The sequence below is a fragment of the Anomaloglossus baeobatrachus genome, chromosome 2, assembly GCF_048569485.1.
Source record: "Anomaloglossus baeobatrachus isolate aAnoBae1 chromosome 2, aAnoBae1.hap1, whole genome shotgun sequence".
In the NCBI taxonomy this organism is placed as follows: domain Eukaryota; kingdom Metazoa; phylum Chordata; class Amphibia; order Anura; family Aromobatidae; genus Anomaloglossus; species Anomaloglossus baeobatrachus.
Genome location: NC_134354.1, coordinates 723,600,590 through 723,624,189, shown reverse-complemented (window position 1 = coordinate 723,624,189; position 23,600 = coordinate 723,600,590).

Below are 23,600 nucleotides of genomic sequence, written 5' to 3'. Positions count from 1 at the left end.
GCGTCACAGCGACGTCACACGGCAGGTGGCCAATAGAAGCGGAGGGGCGGAGATGGGCGGGACGTAAACATCCCGCCACCCCCTTCCTTTCGCATAGCCGGCGGGACGCAGGTAGGAGATGTTCCTCGCTCCTATGGCTTCACACACAGCGATGTGTGCTGCCGCAGGAATGAGGAACAACATCGTATCTCCTATTGGTGCGACATTATGAAAATGCCCAACACTACACAGATCACTGATTTACGATGCTTTTGCGATCGTTTATCGGTGCATCTAGGCTTTACACGTTGCGACGTCGTTACTGGCGCCGGATGTGCGTCACTTTCGATTTGACCCTGACGATATCGCAGTAGCGATGTCAAAACGTGCAAAATACCCCTAAGAGTCTAGTGAAGATCTAGTGAGCGACAGTTACGGATGTAGTCTGTAGGTCGTGAAGGTCGCATACAGTGTGTGGCATGTGGCAATGACGAGAAGAAAGGAGACTGTAGACGAGAGCCTGAACCTTGAGAGTTGACTGAGACACGGAGTGTGAACAGTGTTTAAACGAGAGAATGGTCCCCGTATGGAATGGCCCCAGACTATAAGAGCTGGAAGACAAGACCCTAGTAGCCAGGCCCATTATTCATCAAGATAACGGGTTTAGCCAAACTGGCATGTGACTAAAGGTCCAGTCACACTAAGCAACTTACCAGCGATCCCAACAACGATAGGGATCGCTGGTAAGTTGCTAGGAGGTTGCTGGTGAGCTGTCACACTGCGACGCTCCAGCGATCCCACCAGCAACCTGACCTGGCAGGGATCGCTGGAGCGTGGCTACACGAGTTGCTGGTGAGCTCACCAGCAACCAGTGACCAGCCCCCAGTCTCCTAGTTACAGCACACATCAGGTTAATTAACCCGATGTGTGCTGCAGCTAAATGTGCACAGAGCAGGGAGCAGCGCACACTGAGCGCTGGCTCCTTGCTCTCCTAGTTACAGCACACATCGGGTTAATTGCCTGATGTGTGCTGCAGCTATCTGTGCACAGAGCAGGAGCCGGCAGCACAGGCAGTGAGCGCGGAGGAGGCTGGTATCAAAGGTAAATATCGGGTAACCAAGGACAGGGCTTCTTGGTTACCCGATGTTTACATTAGTTACCAGCCTCAGCAGAAGCTGGCTCCCTGCTCACTGCACATTAGTTGTTGCTGTCTCGCTGTCACACACAGCGATCTGTGCTTCACAGCAGGACAGCAACAACTAAAAAATGGCCCAGGACATTCAGCAACAACCAACGACCTCACAGCAGGGGCCAGGTTGTTGCTGGATGTCACACACAGCAACATCGCTAGCAACGTCACAAAAGTTGTTCGTTACCAGCGATGTTGCTAGCGATGTTGCTTAGTGTGACGGGGCCTTAAGTCAACTTGCACAAGCGGTTTCTCCCAGAGCATGAGAACGCAAGGCACTACTCTGATCATGATGATGGGACACCTGATCTTCAGCACTGTAAGGAGACTGGACGTGGAGCCACTGGAAGGGAAATTCACTGTCACAAGTTGCACTGTAACACAGAGCTGGGTTGTGCTGGAATTCACAGGACCTGTAAGATCTAAAGTAACTAAGTGCGAACTAAAACTGTATCTGATTATGCCTTGTATAACTGTAACGTGCTGAAAGATATGTGCCCGCCATCGGAAGTGTGAAGTTGTTTCAGAGGATGAACTGTTGAGTAAAGTGCAGTTTGAAACAAACTGTTGGTTTCCTTGTGAGTGTGAGTCGAGTGGGAGGATGAAAGGGGTAAACCATGCTGCCATTGAAGAACCACGGATCCCAGGATGGTGAATTGCTGTTTTTTTTCTTTTGTCAACGCATTTCTGAGAATCAATCTCCTTCATCAGGACAAAAGAATAACATGTATCATAATTTTGGTCCTGATAAAGGAGATTGATTCTCAAAAATGTGTTGACAAATAAAAATTCACCCATTCACCATCCTTGTATCAGTGGTCCTTCAACGGCGCGGTTTTTCCCTTTCATCTTCCCACTCCGCTCATCTTCTCCAGAGGTGCTGCAGTAGGTCTTTACATACATTACTAGTAGTTGTGACTCTCATAACTACTCAAGGTGAGTCTTGCCACCTATTGTAAAGGGGGCTTTACACGCAGCGACATCACTAGCGATGTGGCTCGTGAAAGCACCCGTCCCCGTCGTTTGTGCGTCACGGGCAAATCGCTGCCCGTGGCGCACAATATTGCTAGGAGCCATCACACGTACTTACCTTCCTAGCGATGTTGCTGTGACACCGCACGAACCGCCCCCTTAGAATAGAGGCTGTTCGCAGGTACAGTGCTGTTCGTCGTTCCTGGGGTGTCACACGTAGCGATGTGTGCTGCCTCAGGAACGACGAACAACCTGCGTCCTGAACCAGCAACGACATTTGGGAAATGGACGACGTGTCAACAATCAACGATTTGGTGAGTATTTCACATCGTTGTTGCTAATGAGGCCGGATGTGCGTCACAAATTCGTGACCCCAAAGACATCTTGTTAGCGATGTCGTTGCGTGTAACGGGGTCTTTACACTACTTGTTTTTCCGGGTAAGACCCTATTTGCGCTCCTTGTTTTTCCAGTTGGTTATTCTCTGTGAGTGTGTTTCATCATCTGGTCCTGGTCAGCCGACGTCAACAGTAGTTTGCGGCCTACATATGTTCCCAGCCCACACGACACATATCCAGACATCCAGTCAGGACCAGCTTTTCCATGAAGTGTGCCGTGGAGTTCAAAGTCAATCCCTTGCCCACGATTACTGCCCCACGATATTCAACTATGGAACTGATCTTTAATTCGTCCCCCTGAATTGTTTATAAAATAGTAAACATCATCCACAGTGACATCATTACGTTACATTTTAGAAGAGGAAATAAGTTGTGGATGATGTGATGCATAGTTTTCATTCTATCTCTATAAGCATGTGGTAAAAAAAACTATAAGCCATCTCTCACAATGGTTTGGTGACACAGCGAGGACCGTATGTAAAAGATGTAAGAGAACGGAGATTTGCATGCACAACATGAATGGAGGAGAGTATACAATGGAAGATTATATACAGAATGGGGAAGTGATTTCTTAAAAAATACACACTCCTTTGAACAAATATTAAATTATTTGTATGATTTTATATTTTCTGAATTTTTCTACTGCACCCAACCCTGATGACACATTTTTTTTATTATTCTTACATCCTGTCTCTCCTTTGCTTAAGGCTATTTACACCTACACATAGATTTATTTTTTTTGTTCATTTACACATTAAAATCAAAGTTAATCAATTTTCCAAATTTGTTAACATTTTCTACCATTTTGCAGCAGCATTAGGCTTCATTCAGACGTCCGTGTTGCACTTATACGATCTTTCAGTTTTTTCATGGATACAGCACATACCCATTGTAATCTATGGTGCGATTCACATGTCCGTGTTTTTACATGGACCATGCTTCCATGCAAAATACAAGGAGACGTCTCCAGATGCCAAGAGCCAATACAAGTCTGAGTTCGTGAAATACACATGCAGCACACGGATGGCATGGATGGCATCATTGTACAGTCCATGTGCTGTACGTATTTAACATTGAAATTACGGTATAGGAAAAGCTTTGTAATTTATCATTTATTGAGTCATACGTGAAAAACACTGATGATGATGATGACCATTGATTACATTACATCTGAGAACGCAGAATGTAAGTCAAATTTGAGCTGATCACACACTTCCCGCAGCGTGCACAATGCTGCGCATTACTCAGACATCTGCACAGCGCAATACTCACCAGGGACATTTTCACGTCATTTTTTGAGTCCAAACTTCGATCCTCAGGTTCGCTCATCTTTAATTGTGATGCCCTGTGCCTAGTCGCCACAGATACACAGATAATAATTACATGTGTATTTCAATCTGTATAACATGTATTATTAGCTTTAATGAGATTTGGTTTTCTCTGCTGTTCACCACAAACACACATTTGCCCACACTCCCTTTCTGGGGCTGTTCACCTGAGATATAACCAACGCTTCAGAGTGCGCCCTAGAAGTAGAAAGGGGAGAAGATGAGTTCTGAGGTAATTTGAGTCTGAGTCAGTAGCAGTCAGGGTGAAGAGAGGAGTGTAACATGGAGACAGTCCTGGCCTGAGGTGACTGATAAAACCTCCCGAGGGCCAGCTACACATTCGCAGGGTATCAGTCCCTAGGCCACCAGCACTTTCAAGGTCAGTTGCAAACTGAGAGACTGGTATTAGCCTTTTTATAAGGAGCAGTGAATCTTCTGGGAGCACAGTGGCATGTTTGAGTCCGGAAACTTCTAGAACAAATAGTGAGTTTTCCTTCGGGATTCATGTCACCTGCTGGCCAGAAGGGATTAAAGATCCAGATTGTTCTTGTCTTGGAAATCTCAGGATACCAAAATACCTATTTCCAGGTAGGGAAATAGTATCAGCAGAAGAGTATACTACCACCATACAGCAGAGAAGCCAACTCTCATCAGGGCAGGAAGTACCCCCATCATTGGATGCTGTGAGAAAAGTTCTGCAGAGCTCCAGTAAGAGGTAAAAGCTCCCTGTCCTTTCTCTGGCTGATTTATTCTCTGCTGCGCCATCCCTACCTCAACATTCCCAGGAATGAGTTCTAGTTGGGGGGGGGAGGACAACCTTCTGGCACTGCGTATCACCACCTAATTCCTGGGGATCACCAGCAGTGAACGGCAATACCAAAGCCGAACATCCCAACTGGCATCACAAACTCTTTATTTATTTATTTTTATCTCCCCCTGAATGGCGATGTGACTCGGTTCGGCCACATCGCCATTCAGACCCACCACCATAATATCAGAGGTCTACCTCTGGATCCCTCCATTCTCTTGATAACAAGCACATGTGAAGCAGACAACTGTGGGCTGTGGCCCTCAGCTGTTTGCTTTACCTTGGTTGGTTATCAAAATTTGAGGGGATCACAAGCCATTTTTTTTAAAAATTTTTATTTATATATAATAATCACTCCTACTTTTGATAACCAGCCATGTTAAGAAGACAGGTGGGATGCTCTTTTGTCTTTCCCTGTGCATGCGCAGTACAGTACTTTGCTCTGCTCTCAGCAGGTCAAAGAGAAGTGCATTTGTGCAGAAACACAATGGAGGACACTGTGTGGATGACATAGGTTGCATCATTCACACGAAGCAAGGAAAGAGGAGGCGCTGGATGAAGACTAGTGATGCCCATTGGACCAGACTGCCCCGTAGGTGACTATAATAAAAGCTATTTTTTATGTTATGCAGATCGGCTCGGGGAAAAACCTGGTGACAGTTTCCCTTTAATGATCATATATAAGTAAAAGTGTAGGATTAATGTCTACCATTTGAATTTTTTTTATCATTTTTTATTTAAACAACTTCAATATTCTGTGCTGAGGAATTTCTTGACACAAAACTCCAAATCCCATGCAGCCACCAATAGAAGGAGCTGAGGATCTTTACAGTCCTTAGGACAATTAAAGGGGTTGTCCACTGCTTAGATAACCTATTATTAAACGCAACCCCAATTCCCAAAACAATTGGGTCGCCATGCAAAAATGTAAAGAAAACAAGAATGTACTATATGTATTCCCATGTGTAATTTAAAAATAACGTACGTACCTTCGGACCACTGGCATTCCAATGATGTCGACACTGGGTCTCCTGGGGCTTATGTGACATTATTATACAAACATGAGTGCTACAGCCAATCAGTAGCTGCCGGTGGGCTGCAGTTCTCACTCTTCAGATCTCCTAGTTTCTTTTGCATGACAAGAAACTGAAGCAGCCCATCAGTGACTGCTGATTGGCTGTAGTGCTCATGTGGCAGAACAATGTCATGCAAGCCCCAGGAGACCTATTTACGATATTGCTGGAATGGCGCCAATGCAGGAGGTGAGTGTTTGTTATTTTTTATTTTATTCTGGAAAATATAGTTTTTAAGAAAAACGTGTCTTCTTTAACCAGCTACTGAACCTGTAATCCATAATTGATACAAACTCTCCTGACCCCGTTGCTGTGTTGTCTTCTAAACAGTTCTGATGTCATCGCTGGGCTGATTGCTTGCCTCGAGACTGTCATTCTAATAACTTAAAGGTCTGATCTGTTGGGCAACATGATTTATTTCTAACTGATTTCAGTATTTTAATTCATGTAAATTACATCTTGCTGATCAGTCAATTCCAGTGTATTGTTCAAAGGCCAGTGATGGAGCATGGTGACTTAAATAAAGTTTCCCTTGACATCCTACCCTAACCAGTTGTAATGTGTTTATTCTGTTCCTGGTGTTGGATTCTGATACCTGACCTAGCTTGTCAACGAATACAGTGGTTAAATAAGAATTGAACAGATCACCAATTTTCTAAATAAATATATTTAGAAAAGTGCTATGGACATGAATTTCACACCAGACATCGGTAACAACCCATCCAATCCAACCAGTCAAAGAAATTAAACCACAGATGTCCATAAATGAAGTATAATGAGAAATGATACAGGAAAAAAGTATGAACACATGAAGAAAGAGAATGACACCAGCTGAAATCTATCAGTCATTAGAAAACAATCCTGCAACTTAGTGAAAAATAATATCAGATTGTTTAACTGGCCTATAAAAAGTGTCTCATTACCAAGGTGCCACACAAGAAACATCTCATGATGCGCAAAACCAGTGAGCTGTCTCGAGACCTCTGCAACGTTATTGTTGCAAAACATACTGATGACATTGGTAGAATTTCTAAACTAATGAAAGGTCTACACAAGACTCCATTGCTGAACAAAAAGCATGTTTTAGGGTATTTAAAGTTTGCTCAACATTTTTTTCCCATGTGTCAATTCTCATTATTACACAGCACTCAATGTATGGACATCTATGGTTTGATTTCTTTGCCTGTGTGGATTAGATGGGTTGTTACCAACATCTGGTATCAACATTCATGTCAATAGCACCTTTAGAAATATATTTGCTTAGCAAATTCCTGACGTGTTCAATACTTACTTTACCTGCTGTATTATATTGTCTTACCTGGGTTGATACTTCCACTTAACTCTGGAATCTTAGACCCCGATTAGGGGGCACGATGAATTGCAAGGCTTTTGATTAATCTCTTAATGAATCAGTGCCAGTGTGAACATTGCCATAAATCTTACTCCAGTCACTGCTGAAGAAAGAATTGTGGCATAGTGAGTGCTGGCTCTCGTTATGGATTTGACAAGCAGGAGTCGCCACACCCCGTCATGCCACTGTCTGACTCCAGCTCCAATCACTGTCCAACCTCATGTTGTGTAGAAAGTTTGCAACTTTTCAAGACTTTTATGCCAAGATTCTGGGGAAATAGCGTTGATGAATCAGGCATTTTGACTTGACTCTGGTTTTGCCCCCAACCATGCAACTGAACTTGTTTGTCTGTTCCGACTGTTTTTTTCCTTCATACTAGAGATCAGAGAAGAAATTTGAGTCAAATTTCTACTGAAATTTTACAAAAATCCACATAATGATAATTTTTTCTATTTGCTTCCGTGCGCTTTCTGCAAAATGTTGGCCGACATTTTTCTTTCCAAAGGTTAAAAATCCTTATGCTCAACCTTACTGTTCATTTCTCTGGCTTCTCTGTGCATACACGTGGGAGGTCATCATAGCAAACATCATGATATCATAACACTGCCACCTTTTGCATGCTTGCGCAGAACCTTGGGCCCCATGAAAGCCGGAATTCAACTTTCTTTTGCATATTACATTTGTTATGCTCTGGTGTCTGGAGAGAACTCAGAGTACAATAAAGGACTTTAAATTTGTGGAGAACAACTTCTCCATCAATCAAATTTGCAAGAATTGAATTCTGCCTAATCCGCTCATCTCTACTTGGTACTGTGGCGCCCATGAGGCTTCAGGCGCCACATGGTACTGCATCTCATCCGAGGTGCAGTATTCATCTGGGATACGGAGGAGGTCGTCACCGGTAACCACCACCACCACCAATAACACACTCATCCAACACATAACACAGGAGCTCTCCCACTGGGACTGGGCTAGGGTAGGTGCCAAGGGTGGCCATCACGATTTATGGGACCTCTTGCCCACTAGTTCAGGAACCTGGGAGGCAGGGCACCAACAGGGCAAGTTAGGAGCCATCTCACACTGTAGTCAGTCAGCTTTGGGCGCAACAAGGCCAGATCGCATTCAGGAGATAAGCAAGGACACGAACAGTTCGGGGCCCGTGGTCTGGAGCTGGAGGCTCAACCCGGGTTCTTAGGAAAAAAGGGGGATCCCAGGGTTTGCGGGGAGTTCAGAAGGCACCCGTGACCCGTTCCACGGCCCAGAAACTGGGGTGGAGGGAAACCGTCAAAAGGTGACGCACAGAAGGAAACACCGGCCTCGACCTCCGAAGTATCCGGGATCGGCTGAAGCCCATCACAACGTAGCTCGGTGCTCCAATGGCAGTGTGCTTCTAGTGAGTAAAAGAACTTGAACTGCACCCTCTGTGTCGTCCTGTTACTGCCGGCGCTCGCAACCTCGTGCCCCTTCGCCATAGGCGATTACCATTACCATCATCCTCCCAGGGTCCTAGCTCTACCTGTGGAGAGCTGCAACACCTGAGCTGCGTCACCATCCGCCCCAGCAGAGAGAGAAAAGTCCCGCAGCGGCGGCTAATAATTGGCCGCACACCACAGGTGGCGTCACGAACAACTACCCCCATCATCACCATCCCCATCTTTATTGACACTGTTGGGGTCACGGAAACAGATAAGGCCACTGCGGCGACCCAGGAGAAGAACCGCGGCCCGGTGATGGGTAACCTCAGACCCTGTGGGCGTGTCAGTACCATCTATCTGGTTTTGCCCCAACCTTACTACTTGTCTTTTCTCTTCCTGCTGAGTTTGTCCTTGGTACCATCCATCTTGTTTTGACCTGACTTGTCAAATATCCCATTGCAAACTCACTCCTTCAGCCAGATGCTTCTCTGTGGACGCAAGCAGGGACATTTACAGCAAAGATTCATGTATTGGAGTGAAAGTGTAAACACTATAGAGTGGTTAGTGCAAACCCGTGGAATCTTCTTAAGAGTTACCATAATCCATGCAGGGTACTATTAACAATTAGATTACCATTGGCAAAGTGAGTGTAGAGTGGAACATGAAGGGAGGTCGTTCCCCTGCACAAGATCACCAATATTGTGGTGCAAAATCAGCTTCTAAAAGACAGTGTTTTATTCTCTACATACTGGTACATGCTTAGCTGACATTTATCCATTTATGTCACTTTTTGACCCAAAAAAGATTTCACTGAATTTTGAGATATAGAATGCAGCTGGTACGGGGGCTTTCATGGCAGTGTCGGATATTAAGGCAGTATTCAGGCTTAAGGTCGGCTCTCATTGAGAATACCTCTTGTTGTGAATACCTCCTCGTTTGTTCGGCTTGTTCGGCTGTTAATGCGGCTTTTCGGTGACCCTTCCTTCCCCACCCTCTGCAGGAAAATGATCCCGTGTGTCCCCCCCTCCACCCCCCTTTTGGATATTGAGCTAGATTTTAAAGGCCTGGTTTTCAGGCTCCCAAAGGCAAAATTGAGAGGATTACGGGATCGGTAGATGTCTTACGGTTGTCCCTAAGGTAACATTAAAGCAAACGCACTCCCTGTGGACTTCTGGATTTTGTGTGCTGGCACGTGTTGCCAGGTGGTAGTATTTGTTGGGTGCCCAAAAAGGAGCTTGCCCAACAAGGAGCTTTTCTTGTTCACGGATGCATCAGACGCTATTGGGCCATCAAGATATGCCGCTCTGATTAAAAAAAAAAAAGGGGAAAACCGTGTGTTTTTGGTCTCATAGCTTGTCAATAGTTTAGGTAGTAGACATCCTCACGCCCAGTTCACGTCACATATATATTCTCCATATATATTTGGTTTTGCGCTAGACATGTCACAGGTGTCCAGGATAAATGTGCTGATTCCCTCTTTCGCGTTATTTAACAGGAATTTCATCGGTTGCTGCTAGAGGCATCCCAGGATGTTTTGGGCATGTCTTTAGGTGACATGGGGTATCGTGAGAAACAATTGATGACCTTGCTCATATCATCGGTGCAGTAACAACTTGGAACACATATGGTAAGGTGTGGAGGGAGTGGTGTAAGTTGGTCGGATAGATTCTCGTAAGAGCGGTCACAGTTGCAACACAATTTCCTTTAGAGGAGCGTCCTTCGCTATTGGCAACAGCTGAGGTCTTAAGGGGCTTCGTATTCAGCAGTGGTAAAGAAGACGGTTGGTTTCAGCTTTCACAAGAACATTCACGAGGCAGCAGGTGTTTATGGGGTGGAAGAAGGATCATGTAAGGATGTAGAGTTAAGCGGGCTTTACACGCTACAACATATCTAATGATGTGTCGGCGGGGTCACGTCGAAAGTGACGCACATCTGGCATCGTTAGTGGTGTTGTAGCGTGTGACAGCTACGTGCGATTGCGATTGAACGTAAAACCGTTCATCGCATACATGCCGTTCATTTGCTAAAAATTGCACGTCGGGTTGTTCAATGTTCCCGAGGCAGCACACATCGCAGTGTGTGACACCCCGGGAACGATGAACAGATCTTACCTGCGTCCCGCCAGCTATGCGGAAGGAAGGAGGTGGGCGGGATGTTTACGTCCCGCTCATCTCCGCCCCTCCGCTTCAATTGTGACGTCGCTTTGACGCCGAACGTCCCTCCCACTCTGGGAAGTGGATGTTCGCCGCCCACATCGAGGTCGTATGGAAGGGTAAGTACGTGTGACGGCAATTAATCATTTGTGCAAAACGGTCAACAAATTGAACGTGTCGCACATACGATGGGGGCGTGTCACATCGCATACGATATCGTATGCTTAATTGTAAGGTGTAAAGCAGGCTTTAGAGGCTGGTGTCATACAAGTCGCTAAGGCAATTGGTAGTGGCGCATGTCGCGGTCTGTTCTGGTGGTTTTTCAGAGTGTTTTTTCTTTTTGGCGTCCTTTGGGTAGAGGAATTTATTCCATTCTCAGGGGCCAGGGCAGGTGGCTTAGCGCATACAATGCCCTAGTTACCAACGCGTCCTAGTAGCCGATGAAACGGTACGGTTTGAATTAAGCACTCCAAGACAAACCCGGGTGCGTGGGTTAGATTAAACTCGGTGCCTGGCCCAGAGTGCCCTGTTAAGACCGTTTCGGATTACTCGGCAAGGCGTCTGGAGGGTTGGAGCTTTTTAGTGCACATTGAACTGGCATGTCTTTGCGTTTTTCAATTTTCCAAGGTTTTTAAGAGGTGCCTAACAGTGATCGTGGTACCCCCGCGAAATTTGGGACCCATTTGTTCAGGATTGGCTCTGAGCATACGGAGTTGGCTTGTCGGGGACCAAGTAAAACGTGTTGGTGTGTTGGTAAATGGAAGCATGACCGTTTTGCTGTACGTTGTACACCCCGAAGCTCGAGTTGACGTTTGTATTTATGCAGGACAACACTGGCCTAAGGTCTGTTGTCGGGCATATGTTGGGTGGCTCAGAGGGCTGCGTGTAGGCCAGGACTAAAGGTTTTTGGTTTTGTAAACATCGGTGTGTGGTGGAAGGTGATTCGTTGTTGGTAATGGATCCATGTGCTGTCAGTGGCAATGTAAGTCATTAGAGTGGTTTGGGCAACAACTGTTTTTGAGTTTATTATTATTTGGATCTAGACAGGGTGAGAGAGACGCAATTACATGGAAAAAAGGGACATGATACTAATTGTTGTTTGTCACGGTTTGGGGTTCACTGGACAGGGTCGAGCAGGCTCTTCTTTGTTTGGTGGTGGTCGGGGCGTGGTGTAGGGGTACACCAGCCCCTTTTATGGCGGTAAGTTCAATCAATGTTAATGAGACCGAGTGCGAACGTGGACTCTGGGAGTCTGGAGGGCCACACTGTTTCGGAGTTAAAAAATGATAAAAGAATCGGTTCAAGTATTCTGAGAAGTTGAAGTTTTAAAACAAACATTTTAATAAAGAGAAGGGAAAGGAAATATAATAAATAAAGCTGTGTCCGACCGCATTCACTAAAGAGATCTTGTGGTGTGTGTGCCTTCTTTGCGTCAGTTGGGAATAAGGGTGGGATTAACAGGTTTGGAGCTTTGGTGGTGGTCATTGTGGAGACACGGGGCTCAGTGGGTGCTCTCGTCCACTAAAACCCACCGCCTTTAGAAAGACAGCGTGGCTCAGGGCTCATCCCAACTGAACGCCGGCCTCCTTAACCGTGGGCGGAACACTACTCAGACAACACAGGGTGAGGGAACCACAATAATTTGACTTTATTGGATCCCCAAACAATTAACGGCACATAACACATAACCAGCAAAACACACAAATGTAACAGGCAACAGAGTCTCACCCTTCCGCTGGCTCACCAGGGATTTAGAATGTCCTTGCCTCAGAGGTTCCAGGGCCGCTTACTCCAAGCCAGCAGCACCCCGCTTTTGGCGGGCACCCACCAAGAAAGGGATAGTGCCAGATTTAGGAAGATGGCTGAGGTCTGCAAAGTCTGTTCCAGGTGACTGAACTGTCCCAACCTGAGTGTCCTCCTTAGGTAGTCCTGTATGGTGTTACAATCCTGGCAGCCGGAGTCGAAATCCCTAGGCTGCGGATATGGTCTCCAACCGGAACCGGAGTCCCTAGATTGAAGCCATAAGATATCCTGATCCTCTAGTCAGATCCAAAGAGCTTAGACTGGATCCATCAGCATCCATCAACAACCTTCATCAACCCTGGTGGCTTAAAGAAGTCCCTTTTATAGCCATAACTTTCCCTTAGGATACACTGCGTCCTCATCGATTGGTTGGACAAGATTGCTTCTCCCATTGGATGAATTTCAAGCTGCATGGATAATGTTCATTTAAATGATGTGCATAGAAAGACTCAGTATATCTACATGGAGTCTGCAATTCACCGACTAGACAATGGCTACTAAGGTAATTACATTATCAATACACAACTACAATTCAATGATTACTGGAAGAGACTGGAGATACAATAGCTACGCAAACATGACTTAGCACACATAAGAACAATAGTCTGGCTGAATGTTAAGAAACTTTAACCCATGAGAGTCCATGTCGTCACATTTGAGAGTCCATGTCGTCACAGTCATGACAGCAGTCCGATTCCACAGCCTGCACCAATGATATGTCCACCCCTGATTTGTTTCCATAAAATATGCATTGTTATCCAAAAATAATGTGAGAACACATAAGTAGAGATGAGTGATGTTTGAGGCTCGAGGTTCGCCAATTTCATGTTCGAGTGATTTTGGGGGGTGTTCGAGACGTTCGATGAACTCGAGCCTTTTGCTAAAAGCTCAACAGTTCGAGTAGCGTTCGAAAACGGTTCAATCAACAAAAAGCCTAGCTAGTTAGTAGCTGGCTTTTCACTGTAATAGTGTGAGTCACTGTGGATCACGCTATTATCAAAATTCAGCGTATAGTGTGCGGGGGGGACGGGGTTTAGATCAGTGCTGCTGCTGAGTGCTGAGAGAATGCCGATCGCCATTTTTTTTCCCCTTAACCGCGCGTACAGTGGGGTGGGCCAGGCTGTCAGCAAATCATAGAGACACACACTGCAAAGTGGATTTTTGCCAGACAAGCAAGGGCATGTGTCATAGGCTGTGCATGTCACATGTCCTTGCCTTATAAGACACGGCCATTTTCCCCGTCGCCGCCATTATATCTCTGCTGCATGTGGGTGACAGTCACCGCTCCCGCTGCTGCTGCTGTGTGCGCTATAGAGATACAGTGCAATCTACACAGTGCTTTAAGGATTAGGGACTACTGGTTATTTCAGCCCTTTTCAGGGCTGATTTACAGGCGTTCATAGCCATAGGTGCTAGGCAGGTTCGTGCAAACGCTGTGTAGGACTTTAGATAACAGCGTCTGGCTACCTCAGCTCAGGCAATTCCTTGCTGCATTTTTTCATTAGCAGGGAAAGAAAGTGAGGCTTCCTTTGCTGTCCAGCTACCTACAGCACCCCTGCATTCTACCCACCTGCCCATTTTTGCCACGCTATTTTATTTCCTCAAAGAGCTGACACTTTTTGGGGCATCCTAAAAGTGTCTGGAATACTACGTTAGTGTTCCTTTGCTGTCCACTGACCCACAGGACCGTGCATTCTACCCACCTGCCCATTTTTGCCACGCTATTTTATTTCCCCAAAGAGCTGACACTTTTTGGGACATCCTAAAAGTGTCTGGAATTTTAAGTTTGTGTTCCTTTGCTGTCCACTGACCCACAGCACCCGTGCATTCTACCCACCTGCCCATTTTTGCCACACTATTTTATTTCCCCAAAGAGCTGACACTTTTTGGGGCATCCTAAAAGTGTCTGGAATACTACGTTAGTGTTCCTTTGCTGTCCACTGACCCACAGCACCCGTGCATTCTACCCACCTGCCCATTTTTGCCACGCTATTTTATTTCCCCAAAGAGCTGACACTTTTTGGGGCATCCTAAAAGTGTCTGGAATACTAAGTTAGTGTTCCTTTGCTGTCCACTGACCCACAGCACCCGTGCATTCTACCCACCTGCCCATTTTTGCCACACTATTTTATTTCCCCAAAGAGCTGACACTTTTTGGGGCATCCTAAAAGTGTCTGGAATACTAAGTTAGTGTTCCTTTGCTGTCCACTGACCAACAGCACCCGTGCATTCTACCCACCTGTCCATTTTTGCTACGCAATTCTAATTGCAAACTGTGCTGCCACTGTTAGGGGCATACTAAAATTGACTGGGATACTACCTTAGTGTTCCTTTGCTGCCAATCACGGTACAGCACCTGTGCATGCTACACACCTGTCCATTTTTGCTACGCAATTCTAATTGCAAACTGTGCTGCCACTGTTAGGGGCATACTAAATTTGACTGGGATAGTCAGTGTTGGTTCTTCAGCTGTCAATAAAGCTAGACTACCTCTGCATTGTACACACCTGTCCATTTTTAGCTACGTAATTCTAATTGCAAACTGTGCTGCCACTGTGATGGGCTTCTGCACAGGGCACGGTCACTCTCTGCTCACTTCCGCCGTTCGACCGCCACAGCTGACTGACTTGCATTGCTCCAGAAGTCTTTCGGCCTGCCGGTTCATCGCCTGAAATGCGATGTGCCGACATGCTGGAATTCGACTCTCCACATGTTACAGCGACTGTGGCAGCACCGCCGAGCCCTGGTGCAATACGTTATGACGTATAGCCTGGGCTAATGAGATGCAGAGGTGGGGCAGATCACACTGCTGGAGTGGTCTCAGATCAAGGAACTATGCACCCTTCTGCACAGTTTCGACATGGCGACGAATATGTTTAGCGCTGAAAATGTCATTATCAGCATGACGATTCCAGTCATTTACATGCTGGAGCACATGCTAAACACTATTCGGAGTCAGGTGGTGGGACAAGAGGAAGGGGAGGAAGACAGGAGGATTTATATGCGCAAGGGATACCAACATTTACAAGGTCCAGACGTTCAGCATCACCAAGGCGGCAGGCATTGGACTGTTGGGGAGAGGGATTAACTAGGACGCATGGTAGCAGCCGAAATGTTGAGTAAGGTGCAGGAGCCCAGGAAGAAATGGAGGACGAACTCTCGATGGGCATGGAAGACTCAGCAGATGAGGGAGACCTTGGTCAAATTTCAGTTGAACGAGGTTGGGGGGAGATGTCAGAGGAAGAAAGCACGGTTATCACCTCGCCGCCACAAACACAGGGAGGACTTGGTCCGCATGGATGCGCAAGACACATGAGCGCCTTCTTGCTGCGCTACCTACAACATGACCCTCGGATTGTCTGAATTAGAAGTGATGATGACTACTGGGTTGCCACACTATTAGATCCCCAGTACAAGTCCAAATTTGGTGAAATAATTACAGCCATAGAAAGGGACGCACGTATGCAAGAGTATCAGCAGAAGCTGTTACTCAATCTTAGCTCGGCTGTTCCACCAAACACCAGTGCTGCACGGAGTGAATCTCCCAATTGTAACTTGCCAAACAAGGGACTGTCTCGTCATTATCAATCAAACCGTATCAGCAACAGCGAATCTGGTGCTGGTAACAGCAATTTTATGGAATCGTTTCATAATTTTTTTAGACCATCCAATGCAAGGCCACAAGAGACAACAAGTCTGACACATAGTCAACGGCTGGAGAGGATGATACAGGAGTATCTCCAAATGAACATCGATGCCATGACTGTGCAACTGGAGCCTTGCTCATTTTGGGCTTCCAATCTGGAAAAATGGCTTGAGCTCACCACTTACGCCTTGGAGATATATTGTCGTGTCCCGCAGCCAGCGTTGTCATGGTTCAGCAAAGACTTTGCTACCTACCCCGGTGTCATCCTGGGGAGAGTTATGACTGGCGTATTTTTTAATGTGCTTGATGCTAATCAACACATCCAGTTTGCAACTGGGGCACAAGTGATGCCACTGAAGTGGTGTCTGTAGGGCCCAATTTTTGGAAAAAAGGGAGACTCTGCTTGGAGTCCCCTTGCTGTGTTTTTAAAAATGAGCCAAGATGAACAAGTCATGGTTCAGCAAAGACTTAGCTACCTACCCCGGTGTCATCCTGGGGACAGTTAAGGCTGGCGTATTTTTGAATGTGCTTGATGCAAATCTACCTCTCAAGTTTTCAACTGAGGCACAAGTGATGCCACTGAAGTGGTGTCTGTGGGGCCCAATTTTTGGAAAAAAGGGAGACTCTGCTTGGAGTCCCCTTGCTGTGTTTTTAAAAACGAGCCAAGATGAACAAGTCATGGTTCAGCAAAGACTTTGCTACCCACCCTGGTGTCATCCTGGGGACAGTTAAGGCTGGCGTATTTTTGAATGTGCTTGATGAAAATCTACCTGTCAAGTTTGCAACTGGGGCATAAGTGATGCCACTGAAGTGGTGTCTGTGGGGCCCAATTTTTGGGAAAAAGGGAGACTCTGCTTGGAGTCCCCTTGCGGTGTTTTACATGATTTTAGAAGGGCATGACATACCTATATCTGTGTCTCCTCCTCTTTTTACTCGTCCATCTCTTTTGTTTTCGCATGAGTATATGTCCTTGTCACTTTCCCATGTGTTTGTGGTGTCTTGGGAGTTGTTTGTCACCTTTTGGACACCTTCACCTTTGAAGGTGTTTTCTATGTGTTTTTATGTGTTTGTGTTTGCCTCCCATTGTTTTCAATGGGGTTCGAGAGGTTCGTCGAACGGTTTGTCGAACCGAACTCGAACGGGGCCTCTGTTCAAAAACCGAACCGAACTCGAGCCTTCAGAGGCTCGCTCATCTCTACGCATAAGCAAATTAGTGTACAAAATCGCCATTTTCTGGGTTAGAGTGTTGTCATTTAAATTTTAACTTCAGCATATTGGATACAGTTCAAAGCTGATCTCAATCTGCTTTACCACCTTTTTCAAAACAAGTACATCACATTACATCCATAACAAAAAAAATCCTTGGCCATCTAGCTACCTAACCTTTTTTAGGATGTGTTTACACATAGCATAAATGCTGCATTTTCTACAGGTGTCCACAGCAAAATAAGCAACAACAAAGTCTGATTATTGAGTTTTTACTGCTTTTTTAATGCTTTGCCCCTTTGATGTTTTTTCAGTGAAGATCTGAAGCAGTATTCTTTGCACAGAAAAATGTTGATTCTGCATAAAGATACAACAACAAGTATTTCACCCCTCACCTCCACTGCTCCCTGTCTCTATATGGTCAACAGCACATCTTTTTACCCCCACAATGCACTGAAAACCTGGGCATCTTCATGCTAGGCTGGTATTCATGACTGTAACTAGGCCCAGGACTTCCATGTGCACACAACCTTACTGTGACGCTAAACCTCTAGGGGGCACAAATGTGTAAGAAGGATTTCACGCTCCTAGGTGTAATGAGGTGTACAACGGCTAGAGGCTGCAAGTACCCTAGTGGGAGAGGTCTGCAGAGTAGTCGATCAAACTGAGTCAGAAGCCAGGAGGTAACGTCAATAAAGAGGGAGCGAGAGAAGCCGAGGTTGAGTGAGAGCCAGGGATCAGTAGCCAGGAAGGAGCGCCAAAAACCAAAGGAGAACAGAGACAAGGTCGGGATATGAGCCAGAGTCAGAGGCCAAGAGGAGACATCGGGGGCCAAGGAGCGCGCGGAGCTAGAGTCACAGAAAGCCGAAGGTCAGGGAAGCAGGGGGTTCAGTCAGAGCAGAGGAGGAGAGGGAATGGAACTAAGGTAGTAGGACAAGATGAGAACCACTCACGGGAACCAGAAACGTATACTGCGAGGCAGGAACATTAACTGGAAGCGTTTTGGGTGAAAAGATTCCAAGATAAGGCAGAGTGATCACCTGGAACGAGGCACTACCAAACAGGCTCCTCCCACCAGGCCTAGAACCAAAAAATACAACACACACAAAGCATATTAGCTTTGCATGAAAGCAGAGCCACCAGAAAGGATCATGACACTTACAAGGCGCATGCGCAGAGACCCAGACCTAATCATATGACATCAAAATCACAACAGCATTTCCTTAAGATTCGCATTCTAGGCCGATATATCTGGCCATGACAAGGCCAAAGATATCCCTGCGCATGCACAGGGGCATCGAGAGCCTAGTCAAGCCCAGACGTTCCAGCCTATCGTGAACCTTGTAATAACCCAGAGTTGGGTATTACCATACTGGTAGATGCTATTATATAATATTCTAGAAGTTTTGCCCTCTTTTTCATAGGAATATTATATCAGGTAATAAGTACTTAAACTCCTCTCTGAACTTGTTACTAGGAGAATAGTTTGGTGGGCAGAGTCTTCGTACTCATAACGGCTGTTACCTCAGAGTTTAGTCAAAGCACAGTTGGAGATCAGCACATGGCAGAAACATGTAGGGGAACTCTAACCCCCGTTCCAGCGGGCTGTAAGGAGATGTACTAGCCTGAGCCAAACATTAGAATAACCTGAGGACTAAGACCTTGTAACCAGATGGAATACATTGGCCTGCACAGCGCCTTTGGCCTACCAGAAACCCTAATAAAACTGTGGACACAGAAGGAGTAGAGGCCTAGAGGGTGGGTCCACAATAAAGGAATTGGGAACACAGGAATCCTACAAGAAGGATAGAGGGAGCAGGAAATTTCAGGTCTGCTGCTGGATAATGCCACTCCAATGGGACCTCTCCGGCCAACTTTGGTGCTTGCTCCCCCCTGTACAGTCTTCAGCGCCTTTTCTTACCTCCACCAGGAGCTGAAACCCTAAGCAAATTGTCATACCCAGAACGCAGTGTACCCAGGATCCTTACAGAGTGTCACAAGTGGTAGTGACCATGCCTGGTACCTGGTGCTCCAGTGACTGTGAAAGGCACATGGCTGTGAATGTGCAGGGTTACCGCAGAAGTTACTGTTTCCCAAATGTTAGTGGCATGTTCCTTGATGTTGGTGCAGAAAATCAGGAGAGACAAGCGACGGTTCAACAGTAAAGCAGATGGGCTTTACTTCAGACAACAGCTGCAAGGTACAGAGCCATAGATGGTATAACATGCTCAAGTGATAAAGTTCCAGAAAAAGGCACATAGCAGTGGATGCAGGGAAAAGCCACATAAGTGGTTTGATATTCAACAAGTGCAGTCAAACCCTATCCTGATGTCCAAGCTGACACAACAGAATTTTCTTCTGTCCCATTGGAGTGTTTGGGGTCATTGACCTGTTGAAAAATAAATGATGGTCCAACTAAACACAAACCGGATGGAATAGCATGCCGCTGCAAGATGCTGTGGTAGCCATGCTGGTTCAGTATGCCTTCAATTTTGAATAAATCCCCAACAGTGTCACCAGCAAAGCATCCCCACACCATCACACCTCCTCCTTCATGCTTCACGGTTGGAACCAGGCATGTAGAGTCCATCCATTCACATTTTCTGCATCGCACAAAGACACGGTTGTTGGATCTGTACCACCCCGCGGGCTCGGCTGCGACTGCCGAGCCGCTCGGATCCGTGCTCGTACTGCGGGTGGTGGCTCGAGCTTCTCACAGACCCGGGGGTCACGTCGCTCTGCAAGGGAGTTGGCGCTACACGCGGGGATTTGGGTGTTTGATTTGGAATGACAGTTCGTGACGCCACCCACGGGTTGTGGTGATTATGGACACCACCGCTGCGGTGAAGGTATGGGGATCCCGAGAGCGGTGTAATGGCGCAGCTAGGTGTTGACCCCTCCATGGGTAGGGGGTGTTGGTCCTGGAGCCCGGTAGGTGAGGGCCGGGGTGCAGGGTGAAGTGTTGCGGTGCAGTGCGGTGCCTGATGGCACTGGTGTACTCACTCTGACACAAGACACTCGAGTCGCTGGTAAACCAAACGGAGTGATCAACAGGGCCCGCAGCCGGCTGCAGCTTCTTCCAGATTAGGTTGGTGGTCTCCACCTTTCTCCTGCACCTCTGTGTAAATGTTTTGACTCCTGTGCCTAGACACCGATAGTCCGCTCCCCGACTGGTATATGCCGGAGGAGCCCGTTTGCCCTCAGACGCTAGCCCTTTGGGTCTCTATGCCTTGGCGGTGGCGTTACCTGGTATGGTTGGGCTGTTGTCTTCTAAAGTGAGTTGTGTGGGGTAGGTCCTTAAGTCCAGCCCGCAATCAGTTGATTCGACTCGGCCCTGTCGGTTCAGGGCTTTGTGCTGGGTCTGAGTACCCTGCCTGGTGCTCCGGTATCCAGTTGGCTCCCCGGTTCGGTTCCAGCGGGCCACTACCCTGTCCCGGTCCCTTATGGTTCCACTGGTCATATTCCCGATCTCCTGCAGGTGGCCACCACCGTCTGCCTCCTTGCCATTGGGGACTGGGCTCCGACCCAGCCACCAGTAGTCTTTGGCAGGCCTGAGCGCAGGTCTGCCTGTGTACTTGTCTGCTCTGCACTCGTCCTTGAACTTGGCTCAGACTGAGCCTGAACTTGACTAACTGTTTTACCGCCTCCAGGCCTGTGAACTCCTCGGTGGGCAGAGCCAACTGCCTGGTTCCGCCCCCCTGGCGTGGACATCAAACCTGGAGGGTGGTGACAAGGGTTTTAGGTTTGGTGGTGTTACCTAACCGGGAAGAGGGGTGTGGTGTGGTTATGTGTCTATGTCGCGGGCGGGGAGGACGCCACTGCGCTGGGCTCGCTAACGCTCGGGTCTGGCGCTGCTGCGATGGCTGCTCGGTGGCTCGAGTGGTGGGCCGGATCCGGGGACTCGAGCGGCGCTCCTCACCCGTGAGTGAAAGGGGTGGTTAGTTTAGGGGATTTTAGTCCGTGACGCCACCAGGTTGTGGTGAGGTTGGGCACCACCGCTGCTGGTGACGGGGATCCCGGAAGCGATGGTAGGGAGCAGCTGGGATGTTGTTTTCCCCCCTCCGTGGGTAGGGGTTGGTGGTCCCGGGGCCCGGTGAGGTGACGGGGAGGCAGGGCTGGCAAGGTGCAGGGTCGCCTGGACTGCGCAGCGCAGTGCCGGATGGCATGGTTTTACTCACTCAGCCACAAATGTACGCAAAGTCTCTGGTAAACCCAATGGCTGGATGGACGGGTCTCGCAGCCGGCTGCTGTGGTTTCTCCCGGACGGTTGGTGGTGGCTGCCTTTCCCTGCACCTTCGTGTATGTTCGGTTCGATAGCTTCCCAACGGTAACCCGCTCTCCAGCGTGTATGTGTGCCGGAGGAGCCCTTTTGCCCGCAGTTTCTGGCCCTTGGAACTCTAGCTGTGGCGGTAGCTGTATTTCCTTCTACTGGTCGGACAGTTGCCTTCTATCGGGTCTTGGATGTTAGGAAACCCCTGGGGTTCCGGTCACTAATGGATTTGACCTCTTAACCGCGATTCCAAGCCTGGTCGGGGTCCGCAGGCCCTGCCAGTGTGTGCTGGCTTCACTTCGCTCCTCGGTTCGGTACCAGCGGACCACCACCCGACCCCAGTCCTACGGTTCCGCGTTGATCTGCCTCTCCTGCAGACGGCCACCACCGTCTGCCAACCTTGCTCTTAGTGCCCGGGCCACACACCCGGACACGGTCAGTTTACTCCTTCACCACACTTCACTCCTCTCTCCTTCACTTCCCTAACTGAACTCTCTTCCTCTTCCCACCTCCAGGACTGTGAACTCCTCAGTGGGTGGGGCCAACCGCCTGGCTCCACCCCACCTGGTGTGGACATCAGCCCCTGGAGGGAGGCAACAAGGATTTTGTGTCTGGCTGATGTGCCTGTCTCGGGGTGGGGGTGTGTGTTGCAGTACCTGTGACGACCTGGCTAGTCCAGGGCGCCACATCTACCTGGGATGACCTGGATAGTCCAGGGTGTCACAGATCCAAATATCTCAAATTTGGACTCATCAGACTAAAGCACAGATTTCCACTGGTCTAATGTCCATTCCTTGTGTTCTTTAGCCCAAACAAGTCTCTTCTGCTTGTTGCCTATCCTTAGCAGTGGTTTCCTAGCAGCTATTTTACCATGAAGGCCTTCTGCACAAAGTCTCCTTTTAAGGCTGGAGTCACACTTGTGAGAGACTCGCGCAAGTCTCGCATCGCATCACCCGGCACGGCCTGATGCTCTCCGGACAGGAGCTTCTCAGCTGCATAGAAATACATGCTGCCATCCCGCTCCTGTCTGGGGAGTGTGCGGCCATGCCGGGTGATGCGATGCGAGACTAGCGCGAGTCTCTCACAAGTGTGATTCTGGCCTTACAGTTGTTCTAGAGATGTGTCTGCTGCTAGAACTCTGTGTGGCATTGACCTGGTCTCTAATCTGAGCTGCTGTTAACCTGCGATTTCTGAGGCTGGTGACTCGGATAAACGTATCCTCCGCAGCAGAAGTGACTCTTGGTCTTTCTTTCCTGGGGTGGTCCTCATGTGAGCCAGTTTCTTTGTAGCATTTAATGGTTTTTGCCACTGCACTTGGGGACACTTTCAAAGTTTTCCCAATTTTTCTGACTCACTGACCTTCATTTCTTAAAGTAATGATGGCCACTCGTTTTTCTTAGCTGCTTTTTTTCTTGCTATAATACAAATTCTAACAGTCTATTCAGTAGGACTATCAGCTGTGTATCCACCAGACTTCTGCACAACACAACTGATGGTCCAAACCCCATTTATAAGGCAATAAATCCCACTTATTAAACCTGAAAGGGCAATCCTGTGAAGTGAGAACCATTTCCGGTGACTACCTCTTGAAGCTCATCAAGAGAATGCCAAGAGTGTGCAAAGCAGTAATCAAAGCAAAAGGTGGCTACTTTGAAGAACCTAGAATACAAGACATATTTTCAGTTGTTTCAAACTTTTTTGTTAAGTATTTCATTCCACATGTGTTAATTCATAGTTTTGATGCCTTCAATGTGAATCTACAATTTTCAGAGTCATGAAAATAAAGAAAACTCTGTCAATGAGAAGGAGTGTCCAAACTATATATATATATATATATATATATATATATATATATATATATATATATATATATATATATATATACTGTCGTACAGTAGGGTGGCTCAGTGGTTAATACTGTTGCTTTGCAGTGCTGGGGTCCTCCTGAGTATCTGCCAGGAGTTTGTATGTTCTTCCCGTGTTTGTGTGGATTTCCACCCAGGAGGACAGT